The sequence below is a fragment of the Aegilops tauschii genome, chromosome 5 (genome assembly GCF_002575655.3).
Source record: "Aegilops tauschii subsp. strangulata cultivar AL8/78 chromosome 5, Aet v6.0, whole genome shotgun sequence".
Classification (NCBI taxonomy): Eukaryota; Viridiplantae; Streptophyta; class Magnoliopsida; order Poales; family Poaceae; genus Aegilops; species Aegilops tauschii.
In genome coordinates this window covers 579,657,677-579,671,110 of record NC_053039.3, presented here as the reverse complement: position 1 = coordinate 579,671,110, position 13,434 = coordinate 579,657,677, and the positions used below count along the sequence as shown (strand labels likewise).

At 47.4% G+C, this 13,434-nt stretch overlaps 1 long non-coding RNA gene across 3 annotated transcripts; it reads right to left on the bottom strand.

The window, feature by feature from the left end:
• Nucleotides 1-9,287: 9,287 nt before the first annotated feature.
• Nucleotides 9,288-13,220, bottom strand: LOC120965474 (uncharacterized). 3 transcript variants are annotated; one of them, XR_006664804.1, is made up of 7 exons: nt 12,701-13,220; nt 12,231-12,326; nt 11,888-12,142; nt 11,601-11,740; nt 11,125-11,199; nt 9,667-9,743; nt 9,288-9,454 (listed from the first exon to the last, which is right to left on the bottom strand). It is a non-coding gene; the product is annotated as an uncharacterized lncRNA (long non-coding RNA). The 3 variants fall into 3 exon arrangements; XR_005758495.2 differs by having other exon boundaries at nt 11,601-11,756; nt 12,701-13,219; XR_006664803.2 differs by lacking the exon at nt 12,231-12,326 and having other exon boundaries at nt 11,601-11,756; nt 12,701-13,219.
• Nucleotides 13,221-13,434: the final 214 nt, after the last annotated feature.

Here is a 13,434-nt window from a genome sequence, read left to right as displayed (position 1 = left end):
CGGTATGGTGGGCTGACAATAAACCTCTAACCAGGCCTGGTACTTGTGTCTTCCTTTCAGAAACACTTGGGCCTCGTGAAGGGCACCGTGTCCTCTCCTTTTTATTATTTTTATTTTACGTGAACCACGCGTGGCACAAAAAAAATATGCTTATAGTTGTCTCAGAAAAAAAATGCTTATATTCACCTAGTGCTTGGGCTAAAACAACACAGCAACAGTCTCTAGCATATTAGTAGAATGGATTGTATTGTCTAAAAAAATAAAGTAGAATGGATTGGATAGACTAATAAGGCATATATAGGGGCACGTTTAGGATATGTTTGGTTAATGACCATACATTTGACAAACTTTGTCATAACCGTAACTGTGGCAGATGCTCATTGATAATACTAGTAGAATGCCCGTGCGTTATTACGGGCTACAATGCATACAAATGATTAAGGTTGTCTCCAATGTCGAAGCTCATTTCTCCCTCGTACGTTCAGCCGTGTTCAAACGGGTGCCCAGCAGACTTCCCAAATTCAACCGTCCGGGCTCCCCCAAATCCAGCTCATATGTGGGGAAGAAATGTAGTTGTCCGGACTATTCGCCTTGTTATCCCCCATACGTTGTTTCAACACAAGAACTCCACCCTACAACACACCCTTCCCACTCGGTTTCCCTATAGCAGGACATTTTTTGCTGGAACCTTGTCCATTAAAACCGGATGACGCCTGTAGAAGATTATAGGATGCAACTCAATTGTATTCATCGGAGTCTGTTACAATATATACAGGTGATGTCTTGTGTGACAAGCCGACTAACCCTACAATATCGCTAGTAGTTAATCTATACAAAGGCTAAAGATTATAGGAGGATCAATCCGAGATAAGGGCATGTACAATGGTTGATAAGATAGTCTTATCTTAAGTTTTGCATGTAAATTAAGATGACAAGAAAAACATGTCTACACTGGGTCATCTCTTAGCCTTATCTTCAATAATTAGTTGTTCCTAAAAATATGGTGAGACAAATTATCACTACTAGGGAAAAGCTTATAGGCAGACGCTTACTAGTAGCGCGGGTTTATACCCCTCGCTACTGCTAATTACTAGTAGCGCGGGTTATAAACTCACACTACTACTAAGTTGATAGTAGTAGCGCGGGTTTTTACCCCTCCACTGGTAGAAAAAAGGCCTTTAGTCCCGGTTCGCAAAGGCCTTTAGTCCCGGCTGTGCAACCGGGACTAAATATGCGCGACTAAAGACCCCCCCTTTAGTCGCGCCTCTTACGAACCGCGACTAAAGGCTTTAGTCCCGATTCTCGTGGCTAACCGAGACTAAAGGCCCGTCCTTTAGTCCCGGTTCTCGTGGCTAACCGGGACTAAAGGCCCGTCCATTAGTCTCGGTTCTCGTGGCTAACCGGGACTAAAGGCCTCCTCCGCAGGTTTAAATTTTTTTGCGAATTTTTTTTGCGAATTTTTTCAATTTCTTTTATTTTCAAATTTCTGAATTATTTTAACCTCTAATCTCTAATCACCACCCCTCATCACTGCTCAATTTATCCTCTAATCTCTAATCACCCCTCATCATTCCAAATCATCTAACTTCCCGAACGGTCACCCATCCTCCCACTCCCCCAGCCTGAGCACGCTTAACTTCCGGGTTCTATTCTCCCTCGTTTCCAAGTCTGCACTTGTTGTTTTCCTGACAATGGTAGGATGTCAATTCTATTAACCCTCAGGTATTTAGCTTGAGCATGAAGTGGCACATTTCACTGTTTGAGTTTGAAACTATTGTTTTAAAAAACAATAATTATTTAGTAACACTAATATTTCTGGAATAATTAGTTTGACCATTGTTTGACCACAGTTTGACCAGATTTGATCAAAATTTAAAAAAAATGAAATAATTATTTAGTAACACTAATATTCTAGAATAATTAGTTTGACCATTGTTTGACCACAGTTTGACCACAATTTAAATTTTTTTGAATTTTTTTGCCTCTGCAGATCTTAAAAGCCCCGTATCTTTTTTTCTGTTAGGTTTTTGGGGATTCTAAAAATGTTTAATGGGGTCCCCCAATTAAATTTGGATGTAACTTTTCGAGTAGATGATTTTTCATATAAAAAACTTTTTCATCCGAGTTCGTATGCAAAAGTTATGCCCATTTTAAGAATTTCCAGAGAGATTTTGTAAATAAAGTCAAAATTCATATTTGTTAATTTTCCCAACAACTAGACCACATATCACATGGAAAACTTATTTTATTTTATTTTTTTGACATTTCCATCATTTTCTTTTATTTTTTCTAAAACTGAAAAGGCGATCCGGGGGGGGGGGGGGTAGAGTTTGAAAATGAGGCCTCAAATCCCTTTAGTCGCGGTTGGCCAGACCAACCGGGACTAAAGGTCTAACCTTTAGTCCCGGTTGGTCTGGCCAACCGCGACTAAAGGTTCGGGCCATTAGTCGCGGTTGGCCAGACCAACCGGGACTAAAGGTCTAACCTTTAATCCCGGTTGGTCTGGCCAACCGCGACTAAAGGCCTTCGGGCCAGCCGGAGGACCTTTAGTCCCGGTTGGCCAGGCCAACCGAGACTAAAGCCCCTCCCGTCCGCCAGCTGTCGACCGAGCGCGCTGGGCCCAGATAGTTGGTCGCGGGTCTCCTCCCGAACCGCTACTAAAGACCCCTTTAGTCCCGGTTCTATTATTTTGGGGACTAATGGGGGCGTATGGAAGCCTCTTTTTCTACTAGTGCTCGCTACTACTAAGTGATTTCCACTGTGCCTTCCGGGACCAGCCGTAGTAGTAGCGCGGGTTATAAACCAACGCTACTACTAAGTTGATAGTAGTAGCGTGGGTTATAAACCCCACGCTACTACTAAGTGGTCTCCACCGTGCACCCCGGGACATGCCATAGTATAAAACCAACGCTACTATTATCAACCCACCGACACATGTATAGACATAGCGCACGGAGGCCCAATCCCAGACCCACACTCTCTCGTTTTCACTTCTCCCTCCCACATGCGACGCCCTTCCTCGCCCACCGCAACTGCTGGCCTCGCACCTCGACGTCTCCCTCAAATACGGCGACCTCCTCTTCCACCGTAGCCCCTCCTTCCTCCTCCTCCTCCTCCTCCGCTGCCCCTCCTTCCTCCTCCCCCTCCTCCTCTGCTGCTGGAAGGAGGGGAAGATCCAGCAGAGCGCCGCCCATGACGATGGCCAGATCTCTGATGGACGCAACCCATAGCGTCATCTAGGGTTTCGGCTCCAACTCCGGCGGCCACTGGTGAGTTGCTGCACCTACTCCTTTGTACCTCTCTCTTCCTCTTCTAATCCTTGTCTCTTTTTTTGTAGCAGCAGCAAAGGAGAGGTGTGGAGAAGAGTTGGATGGGGAAGCACCATCTCCATGGACGACTTCATCCCCTCCAGGATAAGCATCGGCCATGGATGAAGAGGACGATGACGCCTAGCAACAGCAGCCATGGCTGGAATTTATTTTTTTATTTCCTAATTAGTTAGCAGTAGCGAGGGTCCAGAACCACGCTACTACTAGTGAGTAGTAGCGCGGGTGGTATCCACGCTACTACTAACGGACGTAGTAGTAGCGCGGGGCACCCGCGCTACTACTACCAGTTAGCCGTAGCGCCGTATCAGTAGCGCGGGCACCCGCGCTAATGATATACCTAAAACCCGCGCTACTGGTAGGCTTTTCCCTAGTAGTGTATGCACCCGCGCTACTGATATACCTAAAACCCGCGCTACTGGTAGGCTTTTCCCTAGTAGTGTATGCTAAGAGATCATCTCTTGTATTATTTTAAATAAGAGAAGACAAGCCTTTTCTTGTGATTTCTCTCTCCTCCATCTCATAATTTATCCTAGGTGGCACTCTTAAAATAGAACCATTGTACATGCCCTAAGTACAGATATGTCACGTTCAATAACACCAAGCTCACGTTTGTCATGGCGTCATCTCTCCTTTACATCGTACTTTCCCACGGACCTCTAAGGAGCCCCACCAACCACCCTGACCCACGGGTGTCAATCCGCCACCATCACCAAGGGGGAGGAGGCGTTGCAACCAGCATTTACTCTAGTGGTTCAACATCAATTTTGGTAATATTTAATTTGATTGGAGTATAGGTAGAGGAAGGCAAGTAAAATTTTGATTTAGTTGGCTTACCAGGGAACATAAATATAGTTCAAACGGCATATATATATATAAATGTTTTGTCTATCACTTCTGGACCCATCAATTCCCCTCCCGTCACGTGTCGCTTCTTTATCTACACCCCTCATTGAACTTTTGACTCTGCCAGAAATACCCTAGCTCCACTCCATAATGTACTTGCTTGGTTTCAGTATACTTACAACTTACAAACATGCATGCATGTGCAAATAATTTTGTTTTTAACATCTTAACACCTGCAAGGCATTGTATTCCGAAAAAATGATGTTTCAGACTAAAATTGATTAACTAACATTGTATTCTGACAAATAATGTTTCAGACATGTACTTCACAATGATAGCTATAAAAGAATTTTGGAGAGTTGTACATAGATTGACAGGAGAAATGAAAAATACAAAAATATCTATACTATGTACAGTGACACTAAAGAATTCAGTATATGTGATCAACAGTGGTTCAGTGGATTTATTATAAGATTGGCCTCTTCTGAACCTATGTTGATAGCTATAACAGAATTCAGCAAAAAAACTATAATCTTGCTATTATATATGTACTATAATTATATAACAAACATTAGTTATAAGCTTGTTTTGTTTTTACCATAAGAATTAGAAGAAAAAACTCCAACAATATATAACTGCAACGATGCATTAAGATTACTCAGTGTAGCAACCTGTGTCTAGGATAGAAGAGAATGGGGATGGATCTGTTGTTCATTAGCTCAACAAGGATTTATAGGCCATATACCAGATGAGAAGATGGTTAGTTCATGCCCTAATTAATCTCCCGGCAAGCCTCACGACAGAGACGACTGTGTTGTAGCGACGTGGGCACCCCATCCTGGGTGTGGGTGGCAACACCAACACATGATCCGGGCTTGCTGTGGACGTACTGCCTGCCGGCTCCATCCTCAGTGGCACTGGCCACAGTAATCGCTCTTCCTCGACGGCGGCTGCTCAGCGGCGGAGAGCAGCTGCAAAGGCGGTGGCGCTCAGGTCCACGCCAAGGCTGAACCAGTTGGCGTCCAAGTGGAGCCGGGCACAGCGAGCACGGCGCCTTCCACCGACCACCGGTGCCCGCTCCCGGCACCCATCGCCCCGTTGTCTTTTTCAGTGCAGCTGCACGAGTACGGCACAGGAACAATTTAAGGCGTGTTTGGTTGCCTGCATAAGGCCCAACCAGGTCCGCGCGGGAAGGGAACGGGCTGTTTGGATGCCTGGTTTTACTATTGCGCCTGCATAGTACGAAACTTAAAGCACCTCTAGGCCTGTCTCACCGGGAACGCACGAATCGGCAGTTTCTCCAGGACCAGGCCCGAGCGGTGCACGTGGCGGCGGCGGCTGCACGCGCGAGGCCACGCTCGAGAAGCCGCGTTGCTTCCCGAAGCGCCGGCAGTTATTAGCCTCACCGCCACTCACCGCTCCCTCTCCCCACTCTCCCAACTCTCACCGGCGGCGGCGGATCGGAGCAGAGGAAGAAGACCACCGGACTCCATCACCGGCGAGCGGATCAGCAGTTGGCCCGCGGCAATGGCGGTAAGCACTTCTCTCTCTTCGACATGCAAAACTTTATCCCGTTCGATCCGGCGATAGATTCGATCCACGACGGAGGGGAATGGGGAATAGAGGTAGATAAGCATAGGGGTAGTTCATACTAGTTCATAGCAGTTCCTAGATGCAAGATCGGAATGCAGAAGGGGGATTGGGGGATAGGGGGTACACAACGGACATCGGCTGACCGCGGCGGCCGTCACCGGCGTGCGGAGCGGCTGGTCGAGCCGCTGGCCTTCATCTTCTTCTTCATCGCCGTGCGGGCCGGCGGGTCGTCGTCGTCGTCCTCGGCAGAGTCGAGGTCGATTTGCCAGGTACGACGGCCTGGCTCCGGCGCCCTCACTGGCATCTGCACCGCTTCTTCTTCCTCCTCCTTAGGCTCCCCACCGATGACCACCGGCGGCGCGATAGCCGTCTCCCAGTACACTGCGGCACGGCGGTCATTAGGAGCCCAGTAGGTCTTGTACTTGCACCACTTCTTCCTCTGTTTGGCGTCGTCGGAGACGGCCTGATTCATGGCCCAGCGAATGATGTCAACTGCCATCGCGCCCTTCGCTGGGTCAGGAATCAGCATCTTCAGCTCTTCTTTAGTGGCCTTCATGAGCACTGCATTAGATTCGTTCTGCATGTCAGGCATGGAGCCGAAGTTCGAGCACACCTCCATGGTGTTCTCGAACTTGGTGCAGTCACCAGCCGACCACCCGAGGAAGAAGGCCCTCCAGCCAATACCCCAAGGGAAGGGGTTGGCGTTGGAGCTGGAGCTAGAGCTCATGGCGATGGGGAGGAGGAAGGTTGACAGTGAGAGAAGAGAGGGGGCAGGTAAGTAGTGGTGGGCAGAGTGAGTAAATATAGGGGGGATGGAGAGGAGGAGAAGAGTGACAGTCATGCCGTTTTAACTGCATGCTCTTCAATTAGCCATGAACTCTGTGTTGTGCTTGACTCCATAAATTGTGTGCAGATCGAGGAGAGCAATGAGATGGGCACGGAGGTTGACAACAAGGGCAAGCAGCCCCTTCACCCAATGCCCGACAAGGTTGTGCTGCCGCCCACAGCCGAGGAAGACCCGAAGACGCCTGAGGGTGGCGACGACGAGGGCATGGAGGAGCCCCCCCCCCCCCCCCCCCCAGCTACAAGCGCCGCAACTACGGCCACTACCATCAAGAGGATGGCCCGACTCACTTCTGCAAGGTCATCCTTGCATCGAAACTTGAGTGCATTTCCATGCCCCTAGACTTCACCAAGCACTTCGTCGCGGTGCCGACGGAGTTCAAGCTCAGGAACAACACCGGCTGCTCCTGGAAGGTGACGGTGAAGCTGATGAACGGCAGGGTGACCCTGGATCAGGGTTGGGCCACCTATGCAGCCGTTCATCAGATAAAGATCGGCTGCATGGTGACGTTCAAGCTCCTCACTCCCGACACCCTCAAGGTCATCATCTTCGACAACGATGGCATTGAGGTTGTCAACAAGTGCGGGAAGCACGACAAAGCCTTCGCCGCTAAGGAGTAGGGCCGGGGCCTCCCTAAGTACTGTTTATGTTTATGGTTTATGCGTAGAAATGTTATGAAGTGTGGTACTGCTTATCTGAAATATGCTCTTAAGTAGTTGATCCTCTGTTTATACTCTGCTCTGCTTATGATGTGTGCTACATGGTTGTGCCGAAGTGTGCTGGTAACCTCACCAACTAGCCAAAGAGGTTACCACACACCAGTCATTGCATACAACCAAACACCATGCCTTGGGTTTGTCCACTAACATGCAGGCAACCAAACACCAGGCAGTGTGGTTCTGCCCATGTAGGCAAGAGGGCATGCAGGCAACCAAACAACATGCAGATGGTGCATTTGAGGCTGCATTTGCATAGCCAGGTTGGGTGGAGAAGTGTATGCAATGCGGGTACTGTAGCGCACGGCAACCAAACACGCCCTAAGCAGCACCATAACGAGCACACAGGGCAGACCACGAACATCAGGAGAAGTACGGGCCGGCCACGAGCAGCAGCATGCACCGGCAAGAAGCAATAGCAGGGGTATAAGGCCAACTCCACCGCGCGACCCCAAACGAACGTCCGTTTTACTCGGATTCTGTCTGCTTGGGTAGGGCGATGGGGTCGTATCCGGGCCTGTCCTGGGATGCGGTGGCAGCGTGCCCAACGCGCGAACGCATCCCGGCCGCATCCTGTCCACGTACATTTTTCTTTGCAAGCCATTAAATTTTTTTCATCATTCATTTTTGGTACATGGGAATACATCACCAAATTTTGACTAGAAAAGCAAGACCAAAGAAAACAAGAACCACAAGAATACATTTTAGAAGATAACCAACTTTCATAACTGCTCTTGTAAGTTGGATTAGTGCCTTCTCGATGCATTCATTGTTGATCTGCGTAGGAGGCTTGATCTTGCATGCTTCTTTCTTCTTCGAGTCTAAAGAAGTAGAGGTTGCTTCCTCGCATTTAGTCTCATGTCTAGCCTCTAATCTAGCAACAAGTGCACAAGTCTCATCTCTAGCCTCTATGCTAGCTAAAAGTGCACGAACATCTACTAAATTGCGCTCTATCAATATATGGATATACTCTTCTTCCCAATACCAAAACTTGTATCCATGCTACACAATAAAATTTTAAGTTAGCACAACTAGTTGTATACAAGAGCACAACCGAAGCTAAAAAAAGCACATACCCCATCGTTTAAGCACTTGATGAACACCCATCCGGGATTTTCGGCATTGTAGACACGTGGCACACGACCTTCTTTGGGTAGTGGTCGCACTTAATGAGTGGCAACAGTGCGCCGACGAGCTTTTGGGTAGCACCGAGCCCGGCCGACCGCCATTCGTGTATCTGCCGGCGGACCACCGACAGTGTAGATCCAAGCGGCTAGAGGAGGAGCCACTACCTGCTTGCGGCCTTGCGACCTTGCCAGGGCCTTCCGGCCCGGTGCCCGGCCAGTCCATGGCGCGGCGCGGCCTCCCACAGCCGGGCGAGCTCAAGACCGACCGGATCCGGCCGCCGGGTGCGCAAATCAGGTGACCGTGGTTGGGTAGCTCGGGGGTGCCGAGGTGAAGGGGCTGGGCAAGTGCGCGTCTGAGCTACACAGCCGCAATGGCGGCGGCGGCAGTGAGGGGAAGAGTGGGGAAGAGTGGAGAAGAGTGGAGAAGAGTGGAGGGGCTGCGGTCGGAGGGAGGGAGGGGGGCCGATAGAAAAAGGCGTCCATGTGCAACCGACAGGCGGGTCAGGGGAGGACACGCGCACACGGCCCGCCCGTCCGCGTGTTGTCCGTTTTACCCCAAAATCGGCGCAAACTTGGGCCAGGATGGGTCGAAAGCGGACAGAAAACGGACAAAAGTCCATTTGCGCCCACGCGCTGGGCCGTCTGGTTCGTCCGTTTTACCCCAAACGAAGGAACGCGGACAAAATGGGGTCGCACGCAGGAGTTGGCCTAACAGAGCGACCATTCTCACACTCGTAATTTTCCTAAGGAGTAACTATCAGAATCTAAGCCAATTTTCTTCGAAGAATATCCCAATCAAGTAGCGCTTGTTGGTTATGCAACCACCTTATTGGCCTTTTTCCAACTCATAAAAGTATTTTAGATTGATTTTTAGTCAATTGTTTTCTTGACACTCGTACAATTGTGTTTAGTCAATTGTTGAAGATTTCTATTTTCAATATCCATCTCCTTCCATCTACTTGCGCTCAGTGTGGCAGCTCTCAATCCAAGAAAAATCCCCAGCTGAAAGAATTCAGAATCCAAATTAGTCTTTGATAGATAATAATGATAATACAATCAAGGACATTCCTTGAACACCTACGGGGATTCTCCTTGAAATAAACATGGCAGGAATAACTGTACACACATGTTGACGATTTAAGGAGTCAGTGAGAAGAGAAGGGGGAAGTAAACGAGGATATGTCAAATCTGCCTGGGAAGTAAAGTACTATTACCTTTTTTTTTCCTTCTCAGATCCCATACTCCATTTACATAATCATAAACTCTGTGATTGAACGGATTAAAGAATAGGCTGCCATACAAACATTACAACAATGTTAGTAATGTAGCTCCTGTGACATTTCACAAGAACGGCAATTTTCTGCACTTTGAGTACAAGATTTCCTACAGAAGATTTGTGCTGAAGCTTGAAACCCGTAAGAACAAAAGACAAGACAAGCAAATAAGGGTTAGAAACCAAAGCTCTAAGAACCAGAATTCAAGATGTGATAATTCTATGATGTTGAGATGCGCATCTTAGCACATTGGAAAGTGTCTCTCACTTGATGAATATAATTTCAAAACACGATTTAGTCTGCAAACAATCAGAATCAGGTCAATGGAACAATGGCATCTGCGATTTTTTTTCGAGAACACGCAGCGGCGCGAGAAGGCATCTCAATTTGGCCTAGGGAGCCTGTGAGGCGGTCAACCTTGGTGAGGCGCAAATGCGTGAGCATCCCATCTAGGGTGTTCTCCCTCTCTATGTCAGTCGAGGCCGGCAGGCGGCCAACGACTCCACCATTTAGTACACAGTGTATATAGCAATGTTTTAAATAGCGGGCTATGGAAAATAGCGGCGGGCCTCCAAATCAGCTTTAGCGGGCTATTTGTGAAGGCGACCATTTAGCGGCACCCTGCTGAAAAGGCTATAGCCGGCTATTTGAAACTATGATATATAGTGTATTTAAAAGAAAAAAATTCCACCATAACGTATACTCCCTCCGTTTCTAAATATAAGTCTTCCTATGGATTTCAATACAAACTACATACGAATGTATATAGACATATTTTAGAGTGTAGATTCACTCATTTTGCTTTGTATGTAGTCCGCAGTGGAATATCTAAAAAAAGACTTATATTTAGAAACGGAGGGAGTAGTACTAATTATATTACCAGAAATTCAGTGAACAAAAAGGTTAACACATCTACACATATTTATATTGAGCTTTTTGACAGAATTCGAAACATCCTAGATGTCTCCTTACTAATCAACTCCCCTTTTTGCTTTGATTATTCACGCCTCTATACAAATCAATTTGGTCTATTATCCTTAACAGTATAACGTTCAAATCACTTTCCTCCCAATTTATTTACTTGTCGCAATATTGGTATCTTTAGACCCAAATAACAAAATACTATTACTAAGTAAATTCAAGAGAAGTAATGCACGTAGAAATACTAAGAAATTAAGTGCACCTTCATGCGTGGATTGGTAGTAGGTTTTTACAAAATAAAAATTGCACTACATACACAGATAAAAGAGAATTTAAATCTGACATGCATCCTAACAAGATAAAAAAAATATCCCCAAACTCACATGGGTAAGCAAATTAATTGTGGATACGTAGATCCTTTTACGTGTGCATAGAAATAGAAATATAAATAAATAAACCAAGCCCCAGCATGCTGACCTTATAGATGACTGCAAGGAAATTGTTTCTCTTGTTTCATTGTGAGAGTGGATAGGATTGTCTCCTTTCTAGTGCCTACAAAGCAAAGACCAATTGACATAAGATTGGAAGAAGGCTATGCCGCTGAAAAAGTGAGCTAGACGGGGTTGCTGACGGCAGAGACATGCTATATGTACCAAGTATGTAGACTGTAGTGTAGAAATGCATCATGTTTAACATCAGGACATGCTATGTATTAAGTTGACAGTAATAATTTCCAGGCAGGCAAAATTTAAGAAAAATGCTGCGTGAATCTGAATTGCACACTAAATGATTCAGAATTGAATCCAAGAACAAAACTAAGAGTGCTCCTCCGTCTAAACAATCCACAAGTACTCGTTAAACTGGAATTATTTATCACCTTCACTTAGCCATAGTAATTCTGAAGACTGAATTTTAGAAACAACAATTCTAATAATCATTACAACAGAAAGTACCCATATTCTTGTTTGAGGCTATCGGTAGTAAGACTTGAGGGTTTTCCTCCGTTTTTATTTCTTGGTGAAATCCGACTATCAACTCTCGATGAGGATAACTGGAAGTAGCTGACCAGCAGACTCGTAGCAACAACACTATGCTGAAAACCATATGCACTGTCACATAAAAACTAATTGTATCTGAGTGACTCGTACACAACTGTCCTACTGAACAACTGAGCAAAAAAAAAACACAAAATGCAGATAAAGGTGTTATACACAAAAAACACAAGATGGTATCCCCATACCTGTGCAGATTGGCAGTGTGCTAGCAAGATGGATGATGCTACCGCCGGTGTTGGTAGCCATCTTCCCAATCACCATGAAGAAAAATATTCAACCATAGCCCGCATAGCAATTAGCAAACACATCTCCATAGGAAAACGTATAATAATTTGTAACAGATCATCGCTTTTGTTGGTACTGCTGCTCCCAACAGAAATTCACCAGGCACACTTCATCCAAATTAATACTAGGGCAAGGGACAAAGGACAAGGCCATACCTGCGATCACAACAATATGGAAAATCAGAACACAAAATTTGAATTGATTTGGTAATCTTCCCCTGAGTGAATAAATGAATTTGCTCACACAATCTCAAGCACTTGATGCCGCTACGGTCCGGCTTACAGCGGTAGAAGCTGCAGCCCTTGCTGAACGGTAATTTCAGCCCCTTACACTCTGCACCTATTGCACAGATGACAGATCACAATCACACCCATTGCACTAAAAAAGTACCTTGGAGCGCAAGTTGTTGGAATCAGTAGCTGGACAGCTAGAGCGTCGATATTATTTAGCTCTCCGGTACTTCCTAGTTGCAAGATAACAATGCTAAAACATGACGCTGAAGTGAGCAATTGCCTAATTCTTCTGCCCCAGGTGCAAACTCTCCCAAACCTTACTCATGAATGGACACACAGACCATACATTGTCAGATTTTCAAAGATCATTTAAAAGTCTCGTACTGCCAGTTCCACGTGATGATTCAACACTTGTTTAAAGAAATTCCTAAGCCAGTGCGGATCTAGAAGGCGGGCTAGGAGCTGATATAGGAATCGTACCATTGATAAAAAAATGTCGGCGATGTTCTTGTCCCCTCCGAGACATTGCAGATGTCGTTGGTGACGAGGCTCCCGTAGGATTTCTCCTCTGCATCTTCACGGCGAGGTAGACCCCTGGGGCGATGGGGAGGACCATGGCGATGAGGATCTGGTGGGGAGGGAATTCACGCGGCGGCAAAGGGGGCGCCATCCGGATCGGCGTAAAGCGAGGTGATGGCGGGAGAAGGTGGGGGTACTGGTGTGGCACGTCGGGGTCAGCGATCAGCAAGATGGGATCGAGATGCGGAGGCTTTCCCCAGGATTGGTACCGCCCCTCGCCAAGCAACGCCGATGCGCCGCCGCAGCTCGTCTGCAGGCGACATCAAGTCAAGGCTTTGTGGTGCAGCGGGGTGGTTCGGGGGAGAGGGGATGGATCGGGACGCGGTGAGGGATGGCGAGGCGGCGCTACAGTTAGGTGCGAGATGGCGACGACGGCGGCATGAGGAATCCCAGCGCGTGCGAGGGGCTTGTTGGGCAAATAAGTCGCGGCGGCGAGCCGGTCGAGTCGGGCGCGTGTATGGGCGCGTGCCGGGCATGACGGGCGCGTCGGGTCCGCGAGTGTGCGTACATGTGTGCGTGCGTGTGGAGCGCATGGGTGTGTCCGTGGGCTAGTACACCGTAGGTGTGTAGTGCGTGTGTGTTCTGTTGGCGGGATCGGGGGAGCGCCGGAGTCGGTCATGCATGAGCGGGCGCGC